The following is a 10,011-nucleotide window of genomic DNA, read 5'->3' on the forward strand; positions in this document are numbered from 1 at the left end:
TCCTTCAGAATGAACATGACAAAATAAAGGTGGTTAGATTCTAACAAAGAAGTCAGAACAAAGATGATAGAGTTGTAAGAGAAACAATTGAAATCTAATACAATATTCTCAGACAAACAATATCGAACAGCCAAAATATTCAAGGATATAGAGGTGAAAAACTGAAAGGTCTTGTCATGTATCAGGAAAAATTAACAGGAAATGATCAAGATTTAAAATATATTAGGGAGTGTTACCAAATTTTAAGGATAAAAAAGGATGCTTTTAGCATCTAGAAGAAACAAATTTGTCACCTACAAATTAAATAATTTATGCTGGCCTCAGACATCTCCTCAGTAACATTAGACAATGGATAAAAGTGAGTACTATGTACAATGTGAAGTGAAAAAGAACATGACATGGGGGCGCCTGGGCGGCTCAGTCCATTAAGCGTCTGCCTTTGGCTCAGGTCATGATTCCAGGGTCCTGGGATTGAGTCCCGCATCAGGCTCCTTGCTCAGAAGGAAGACTGCTTCTCCCTCTCCCCCTGCTGCCCCCCCTGCTTGTGCTCTCTCACTCTCTCTCTGTTAATACCTAAAATCTTAAAAAATAAAAAAAAAAAGAAGAAGAAGAAAAAGAATATGACATGGAATTTTCTAGTTAGTGGAATATAATTTTAATGGATATTTAACATTCCATTTAATGGATGTATTATAATTTACTAAAATGGTCTATTGATGGATATTTAGATTCTTTCTGGAATATTATTAAACCATGTTGAATAAAAAATAAGAATAAACACATATGTATTATTTAAAATACAAGCAAGTTCACCTATAGGATAAAATCCTGGAAGTATATTGGCTGAATCAAAGGTATATGCATTTAAAATTTTTCATTTTCCTAAACTGTCCTCCATAGAGATTGTACTGATTTTTATGCCCACTGGTAATGGAGGAAAGTGCTTTTTCACTGCAACTCAGCACACTGTTATTAAATTTCTGATCTTTCTCAACCTTACAGATAAAAATTATTTTATGGTAACCTAATAATTTGGAATTATCTTACCACATTTTAAAAAATATTTATTTATTTGAGAGAGAGAAAGAGTGCACATGAGTGGGGGGAGAGCGAGAGGGAGAGGGTGAGAGAGAATCCTCAAGCCAACTCCCCAACGAGTGCAGAGCTCAGCATGGGGCTGGAACTCACAATCCCAAGATCATGACCTCAGCCAAAACCAAGAATCAGATGCTTAACTGACTGAGCCACCCAGGCGCCCCTGTCTTACCATATTTCATCCATTGAAGACACCATCATTTGAAAAGTACACCATTATTTTATATACCTCTATTTAAGAAAAGAGCTACAAAGTAAACTGTTTCAAATCAATTTTCAAATATATAAAAAATTCAGATTTCAGAAATAATTTCAGAGATGTGAAAATATGAACAGGTGTTTCTTAGAATCAATGAGGTACGATATACAAGAAAGGCTGAGTATCTGGAAAGGTCTTTTAACTATGCAAGGAACAGGAATACAGCACACACAAATGCCTCCCAGAACAAATAAAACAAAACAAAAACTAAATTATTTGAAGCCACAATCCATACAACTGTCTTTATTTTTTTTAAGTTTTTTTTTTTAAAGATTTTATTTATTTGTCAGAGAGAGAGAGAGAAAGAGAGCACAAGCAGGGGGAGAGGGAGGGAGAGGTGGGAGGGTAAGACAGACTCCCCACTGAGCAGGGAGCCCAACGTGGGGCTCAATCCCAGGACCCAGGGATCATGACTGGAGCCGAAGGCAGAGACACTTAACTGATTGAGCCACCCAGGTGCCCCTAAAATATCTTTTAAAAATGAAGAATTTATGGGACGCCTGGGTGGCTCAGTCAGTTAAGCATCTGCCTTCGACTCGGGTCATGATCCCAGGGTCCTGGGATCGAGTACTGCATCAGACTCCTTGTTCAGCAGGGAGCCTGCTTCTCCCTCTGTCTGCCGCTACCCCTGCTTGTGCTCTGACAAATGAATAAATAAAATCTTAAAAAACAAAATAAAAATGAAGAATTTATAAAATGGAGAAATAGTGAAAAGGGTTAGCAATGAGCATTTAATTTGGTGAAATCTAAATGTGATTATAACAAAACAGAATTGCTATAACTGTTAAAATGATAGGTACATATATAAAAAATAAGAAAAATTTGATGAAAATTATCTGTGACAAAAATTCCAAAACACACTAGTAAAATGTTAGCAAAAAAAAAGTATGATAAATTCTTTATCTTCCATGATAAAAAGGCATTTAATAAAATTTAACATCCATTCTTCATAAGATTTAACATCCATCTTTTTTTTTTTTTTTAATCTTTCAGGGGTGCCTGGATGGCTCCCTCAGTAGAGTATGTGATTTAAAAAAAAATTTTTAAAACAATTTTGTTTATTTAGAGAGAGAGAGAGAGAAAACAAGCAGGTGGGGGGGCAGAGGGAGGGGGAGAAGCAGACTCCCCATTGAGCAGAGAGCCCGACGTGGGGATCAATCCCAGGACCCTGGGATCATGACCTGAGCTCAAGGCAGCCGCCTAACTGATTGAGACACCCACGTGCCCCATGTGACTCTTGATCTCAGAGTTGTGAGTTCAAGTCCCACGTTAGGCATAGAGCATACTTCAAAAAAAAAAAATCTTTCAATGAAATGGGAATATATGGCTTCTATTTTAATGGCAGGCTTACGCATGTATACACAGATACACACACATACAAATGCCACCATAATGCTTAATGGTAAAACACCAATAGCATTCCCATTAAAGCAAGGAGCAATACTAAGGAAGCCCACCATTATTGTTATTTAGCATTGTTCCAGAAGTGCTAAACGATACAGTGGGACTAAAAAAATATATTAGGGATTAATATTAAAATGGAAGAGTCTAAATTATCATTTTACACATGATGTGACAATATACCCAAAACACTTAATTCACTGGGCAACAATTGGAAGCAATAGGATCTTTCAAAAAGGTAAGCTGGTTATAAAATTAGTATACAAAATCACACCGTTTTCCTACCAATTTCCCAAAAATCAATAGAAAATATAATGGAGGGGCGCCTGTGTGGCACAGCGGTTAAGCGTCTGCCTTTGGCTCAGGGCGTGATCCCAGCGTTATGCGATCGAGCCCCACCTCAGGCTCCTCCGCTATGAGCCTGCTTCTTCCACTCCCGCTCCCCCTGCTTGTGTTCCCTCTCTCGCTGGCTGTCTCTATCTCTGTCAAATAAATAAATAAAATCTTAAAAAAAAAAAAGAAAATATAATGGAAGAAAAAGTGCATCCCTATTAAAATTCCTAGTAACAAATTCAACATCAAATAACTTACATTAAGAAAACTTAAAACACTACTAAAACAGGGGTACCTGGGTGGCTTAGTCGGTTAAGCTGCTGACTCTTGATTTTGGTTCAGGACATGATCTCGGGGTCGTGGGATAGAGCCCCGTGTCCAGCTCCACTCAGCATGGAGTCTGCTTGTCCCTCTCTCTCTGCCCCTCCCCCTGCTGGTGCTCTCTCTCTCTCAAATAAATAAACTAAATCTTAAAAAAAAAAAAAAACTAAAACAGACAAAAGCCTTCAAAAAGATATGCCTTGTTCTTGGATAGGAAGACTCAATAAAACAAAGAGTTCATTTTTCTCTAAATTAATCTATGCATTCAATGTAATCTAAATCATTATCAAGAGGTTGTTTGCAATTCTTTTTAAAAGACAAATGGAGTCTAAAATTCACTGAGAAAACAATTGTAAGAATACCAGAAAAAAAAATCTGGAAAATAAGAGTAATAAAAATCTTTTTAAGCAGTATTAATTCAGTCAGCATTATATTGGTCTTCCATCTCCACTTCAGAAAGTTGCAAGAGAACATTAATTCCATCCTAACAATGGGAATAAGCTAGATAACCTACAAAATTTAGTGTTTTCTTAAAGCCCATCAGAGGGCCGAGGATGCAGGAAAACTAATGCTCTAAAATCCAGAAAATAGGACTGGACTGCAGAGACCCCTGGCTGCTTTCATGTTTAGCAGAGCAGCAGGAAGAAGAGGAGGCTGCTTCACAAAATAATGATAAGCAAACTGTATCTTTAAGTCCTGAAACAAAAGTTGGCCAAGAATTCTATATCCGAAAAACATATCCTTCAAAAATGAAAGCAAAATAGAATTTTGGACAAATAAAGCTGAAAGAACTTGTGCCACATTGACCTGCACTACAAACAAATCTAAATATTCTTTAGGGTAAAGGAAAATAACATATAGAAACTCAGTTCTACAGGAAGCAAGAGAGAAAGAGGGTAAATAGGATTTCTCTTTCTGCTGCTTCATTATTGGTGTACAGAAACGCAACAGACTTCTGTGCATTGATTTTTATATCCTGCCACTTTGCTGAATTGCTGTATCAGTTCTAGCAATTTTGTGGTGGAATCTTTCAGCTTTTCTATATAGATGTCATCTGTGAAGAGTGAAAGTTTGACTTCTTCCTTGCTGATCTGGATACATTTTATTTCTTTTTGTTGTCTGATTGCTGAGGCTACGACTTCCAGTACTGTGTTGAACAACAGTGGTGAGAGTGGACATTCCTGTCTTGTTCCTGATCTTAGGGGGGAAAGCTCTCAGTTTTTCCCCTTTGAGAATGATATTAGCTGTGGGTCTTTCATATATGGTCTTTATGATGTTATGTTCCTTCTATCCCTACTTTATTGAGGGTTTTTTTAAAGATTTTATTTATTTGAGAGAGAAAGACAGAGATAGTGAGAGAGAACACGAGGTGGGGGAGAAAAGGAGAAACAGGTTCCCCACCTAGCAGGGTACAGGACGTGGGGCTCAATCCCAAGACCCTGGGATAATGACCTAAGCCCAAGGCAGACACTTAACCAACTGAGCCACCCAGGCTTTTTTTTTTTTTTTTTTTTTTTTTTTTAAAGATCTTATTTGAGACAGAGATAGAGCACGAGCAGGGAGGAGAGGGAGAAGCATTTTCCTGAGGATTTTTATCAAGAAAGGATGGCATATTTTGCCAAATGCTTTTTCTTCTTCTATTGAGAGGATCATATGGTTCTTATCCTTTCTTTTATTAATGTGGTATATCACACTGATTGATTTGTGGATATTGAAACACCCCTGCAGCCCAGGAGTAAATACCACTCAGCCGTGTTGAAAAGATGTGCTATATATACACACAATGGAATATTACTCAGTCATCAAAAAGGATGAAATCTTGCCATTTGCAATGATGTGGATGGAACTAGAGTATATTATGCTAAGCAAATAAGTCAGTCAGAGAAAGAAAAATATCATATGATTTCATTCCTCTGTGGAATTTAAGAAACAAAACAGATGAGCGTAGAGGAAGGGAAGGAAAAATAAAATAAGATAAAAACAGGGAGGCAAACCATAAAAGACTCTTAAATATAGGGGAAAAACTGAGGGTTGCTGGAGGGGAGATGGGTGGGAGGATGGGGTAATTGGGTGATGGGCATTAAGGAAGGCACTTGATGTAATGAGCACTGGCTGTCATATGCAACTGATGAATCACTAAATTCTACCCTTGAAACTAATACTACACTATATGTGAACTAACTTGAATTTAAATAAAATCTTGAAAGAACAAAAAAGGTAAATATATTGATAAATACAAAGGAATTTTTAAACATTTTAAACATTACATATACACATGCATCTTTAAATTTCACTAAAAGATTGATTCTTTAAATTAAAAGTAATAAAAATATAGAATGCATGTAGAAGTAAAATATATGGAAGTAAGAGTACAAAAGGTGAGAAGATGATAATTGCAAGTATAAAGGGTAATATTCTTACACTGTTCATGAAGTACTAGAATATATTTGAAAATCAGCTGTGATAAATTCAAAACACATGTAATCAATCTCTAATACCACCAATAAAAAAATAACATGAAGAGACAAAACTAAAAAGATAGGAAAAGAAATATTTTTCTAAAAACTCAATTCACCCAAAAAGACAGGGGAAGAGGACCAAAGAGTAAATGAAAAAATGGAAAAAGAACACCAATATGCTTAATCCAAACACAGAAAAGTTATATAAATGGACTATATACCACTATTAAAACACAGAGATTGTTGTGAGACTGTACAAAAAACTACAACCCAACTGTATGTTATTTATAAGAAACACACTTTAAACATAAACACACAGATGAGTTAAAAGGAAAAAGATAGCAAGAGGCAAACATTAAGCTTACATTAATGTCAGAACAGGCTTCCATGTAAAAAGTATCTTCAGGGATAGAATGGACATGTCATAATGATAAAAAGGTCAGTTTGGGAAAAAAAAAACCAAAAACACACCTATCTTAAAAGTGTGTGTGACTAATAACACTACCAAATATAAGGGAAAAACCTGACAGAACTGAAGAGAGAAGACAAATCTACAATCATAATTAGAGACTTGAGACTTAACACTTCTCCCAGGGTAACTGACAGAATAATGAGACATTAAAAATGTGAAGATAAAAGGTTTGAGCAACACTCTCAACCAGCTTCACCTAACTGACATTTAGACTACTCCACCCACCACCAGTAGAATACACATTTTTCCCCAAGAGTAACTGGTATATTCACCAAGACAGACCATAGGTTAGGCAAGAAGAAAAAAAAAAAAAGACCTCAATAAATTTAAAGGTATTGAAATAATACATGTTTTCTGACCACAACATTGCTGATTTAGGAATCAACAGCAATGATCTACCTAAAAAATTCTAAAATATTTGGAAATAATATAATATACCTAAATAAATAATGGATCAAAGAAATCACAGTGACATTTTAAAATATCTTTAACTAAATGATAACGAAAACATTCCAAATTTGTGGGATCTAGCTAAAGCATGCTTAAAGGAAAACTTGCAGCTTTAAATGCTTATATAAAAGGAAAAAGCGTATAAAAATCAATTATTTATGTTTCCACCTTAATAATTTAGAAAAAGAGGAACAAATAAACCCAAAGTTAAAGAAACAAAATGAAAGTAAGAGTAGAAATCTGTGAAACAGGACACAGGCACATAGGGAAAATCAACAAAGTCAAAAATTTTAAATATAGGATATAGCACGCAATGAAATCACAAAGTTGGGCAGTGTAAACAAAACAATTTATATTATGTTTTCTATCTGATATATTTTGATATTTGGTACTAATTCAGTCACTGCTATAAATTGTTTTATTAATTGCTTTATAATAAATATTTCTAATAAAAATGTGGTTTCCTAGTTTTCCCCACCAGTCTCATGTTGGCACCCGTCTCATGTTTGCAGCTTTCCCACTTTGGACTGGCTGAGCTCTGAGCACCCATTTAACTCTAAAATTATAATGATTTGCCTAACAATTATAATTACTTATAATTAGAGCAATGTCTTGCACAGTTATTTCAGTGGCTAGATGCACAAATCTATTCTGCACTGTTAAAAACAGAAATTTCAAAGAATACTGGTAATGTTGGGCACAAATATAAAATGATTAAGATTTTCATCATATAAAAAGTATATACATACCATTAGTTGTTTATTTAGCCAATACATGTGTAATTAACTCCTAAAGGATGAGGCACCTGTGGCTACTCCATAAATATTGATGTTAAGATGATGAAAGTAATATCGCTTTACAGTACGTTGCCTAAGTCGAAACCAAATAAATCAATACATAAATGCTTACCGAAAATCCAAAACCATGGATAAACGTGATCTTCGCAATAAGCTATTTTACAGTGACCCATAGTTTATAACAGGGTTTACGCTCTGTGCATTAACATCATCTATTACATGAAAAATAATCCCGCCCCCTCTACTGGCAAACCCACAACATCACGGGTTGGCTGCCAGGTCGGATTTTTTCCCCCTCTCCATCTTTCTCAGAGCATCAGGTATCTGACCATTGACATCATCTGGGCACCCGACCAGGTGATCCGCGTTTCCACGAGCCGGATCGGTGCACGGGGCTGGGTTCATGGCCTCAGGCCGCAGGATTTGTGCGCGGAAGCCCTCAGGGGCTCGGCCATTCCGCAGTTCGCCTCAAACCGCACATTTACTTAGGTTTTGTTTTTACCAAACGCTTGGCACTTCGTTTCTAAAGAAGGCATTTCCATTACAAAATAATGACATAAAAATAAGCACAAAAGAAATAAAGAGGTCAGCAAGAAAGCACCTAAAGGCTGTGAACATCTGCTTCTAATGGAAGCGATCTCCACCTTCGAGAGAAATCACCCAAACAAGCCTCAGGCTGCAGCGCACGTTCGCTAGCGGGGCCAGCGTGAAGGGAAGCCCCTTCCGTTCGGAGAGGACCCAGCCTCGCTAAAAACCACTCCTGGCCGGTTCTGTCCCGGGGAGCTCAGACCAGGACCTCGTCCGGGAGGGAGGCCACAGGGGCCGGTGAGGCCCTGAGAGACCGCGTGTGCGCGTGGCGTGCGCCTCCCGCCGCGCCTCCACCTCAGGGCGTCGCCACGGGAACCAAGGGTTTGGCCTCCGGCCCGGCAGGCCGGGGGAGGGCGGCCTGACCGCCGCCCGGAGGGAGGGAGGCCGCGGGAGGCCGCACACTCTCACCGCGACGCTGAAGCCGCGACGCGCCGGTCCTCCGCCACCTCGGGTCGCGCTTGGCTGCGCGGAGGTCCGTCCCGGCACCCGTTCCCGCCGCCGCCGCCCGCGAGCCCCGAGACGCCGCCGGGCCACTCCCGCAGCCCGTGCCCCTCCGCACCCGTGCGTGGAGGTGTCGGGCTCCGACTGCGGGAGGCGGGAGATTTAAACCGGGCGGCCTGGCGCGCGCGGAAGCCGCCCTGCCCTCGGCGTCTCGGTCTGGCGTCCGCGTTCTCGCCCTTTCGGGCTCTAGTTTAACCCCACTGAGGCCCGGCTCTCGGTCGGTTTTTTGATGAACTCCGGGACCCATTCTGTTCTGCCCTTACCAAATTCCAGGTTATTAGCAAACACGAAAAACGGTCAGAATATCAGAATTAAGTAACTGTGTGTGAGACCTCTGAGCCATTCTCGGTGTCATTTTCTAAGCCCAGTGCCCTCAGTCCGGGTCCCTCCCTGCCGCCTCCGAGCCTTCACCGCACCTGCCAGGCCTTCAGGTGCCAGCTCTACCAGGCCATGAGCTTCTGAGCCTCGGTCATTTCTGAGTCCTGGGGCGCTTCTCAGGACCAGTGCCTGCACGCGGTAACTGTTCTCGTGCTATATTTAACTCTTATCTTAAAGGTTTAAAGAGGATTAAGTTAACAGCTGTTAATAACTGACCTCAAATGCTACATAACCATAATGTGTTGTCATGAGTCTTCAGGAGTAAAAGGCAAAATTTGAGCCTAAAAACTAAAGAAAAAAAATTGGAAATAAGGCAAAAGTAAATTGTTACTGGTGGAAGATAAATTCAAAGGACTTTCTTTTTAAAGGTGACTCAAAATATCCTATCACTTTACTAAAGCTTTACAAAACATGAATTACAACTGTGATACAGGCTAGCAAGGAAAAAAGTTTACACTCCAGGTGATAACTATAAGTCTGTAAGATCGTAAAAGATGGAGTGAGATTCTAGAATATTATTACAAATTACTTACCTTAAAAACCTGAAAGTAGTTTTAGAATAGTCTATTTATACTAGTTAATTTGGACTGAAAATAGTGAGAGGTCTCTAGGCCAGGGATTCTTACCCTGAAATATATGGTGTTTCAAGGAATGGGTGAATACCTAAAATAATATGCAAAATTTTGGTATGGGTCTTTTAAAAATATTTTTTGGAAATGTAACCAAACCCAAGTTCCACTGTCCAAAGCACAGCAAAGCCAATCACTGAGACATCATGTATGAAAGGAAAGGGTTTATTGTAGAGGCAACCAAGGAAAGAGATAGAAGGACAAGCTTCAAATCTGACACCTAGAAGGAAGAGAGAAGTTTTTTATAACCACAGGGGATGGGATTACATATATATTGATGAAAGGGTGGGGGAAAATTTGTGGTTATTCATGAGGAAAGATGGAGCAT

At 38.9% G+C, this 10,011-nt stretch overlaps 1 protein-coding gene across 4 annotated transcripts in view; it reads right to left on the bottom strand.

Moving 5' to 3' along the window:
- The window catches only part of ICA1L (islet cell autoantigen 1 like), a 77,727-nt gene extending 68,547 nt beyond the window's left edge, over positions 1 to 9,180 (bottom strand). For 2 of the 4 annotated variants that reach the window (XM_026492153.4, XM_057304128.1), the window contains exon 1: positions 9,093 to 9,180. The gene's annotated coding sequence lies outside the window, so the exon portion shown is untranslated. Of the gene's footprint in view, positions 1 to 8,188; positions 9,022 to 9,092 lie in introns of those variants that run through there. The other 2 variants (XM_057304114.1, XM_057304119.1) reach the window with 2 other exon arrangements.
- Positions 9,181 to 10,011: the final 831 nt, after the last annotated feature.

The sequence above is a fragment of the Ursus arctos genome, unplaced genomic scaffold (assembly GCF_023065955.2).
Source record: "Ursus arctos isolate Adak ecotype North America unplaced genomic scaffold, UrsArc2.0 scaffold_1, whole genome shotgun sequence".
NCBI lineage: Eukaryota > Metazoa > Chordata > Mammalia > Carnivora > Ursidae > Ursus > Ursus arctos.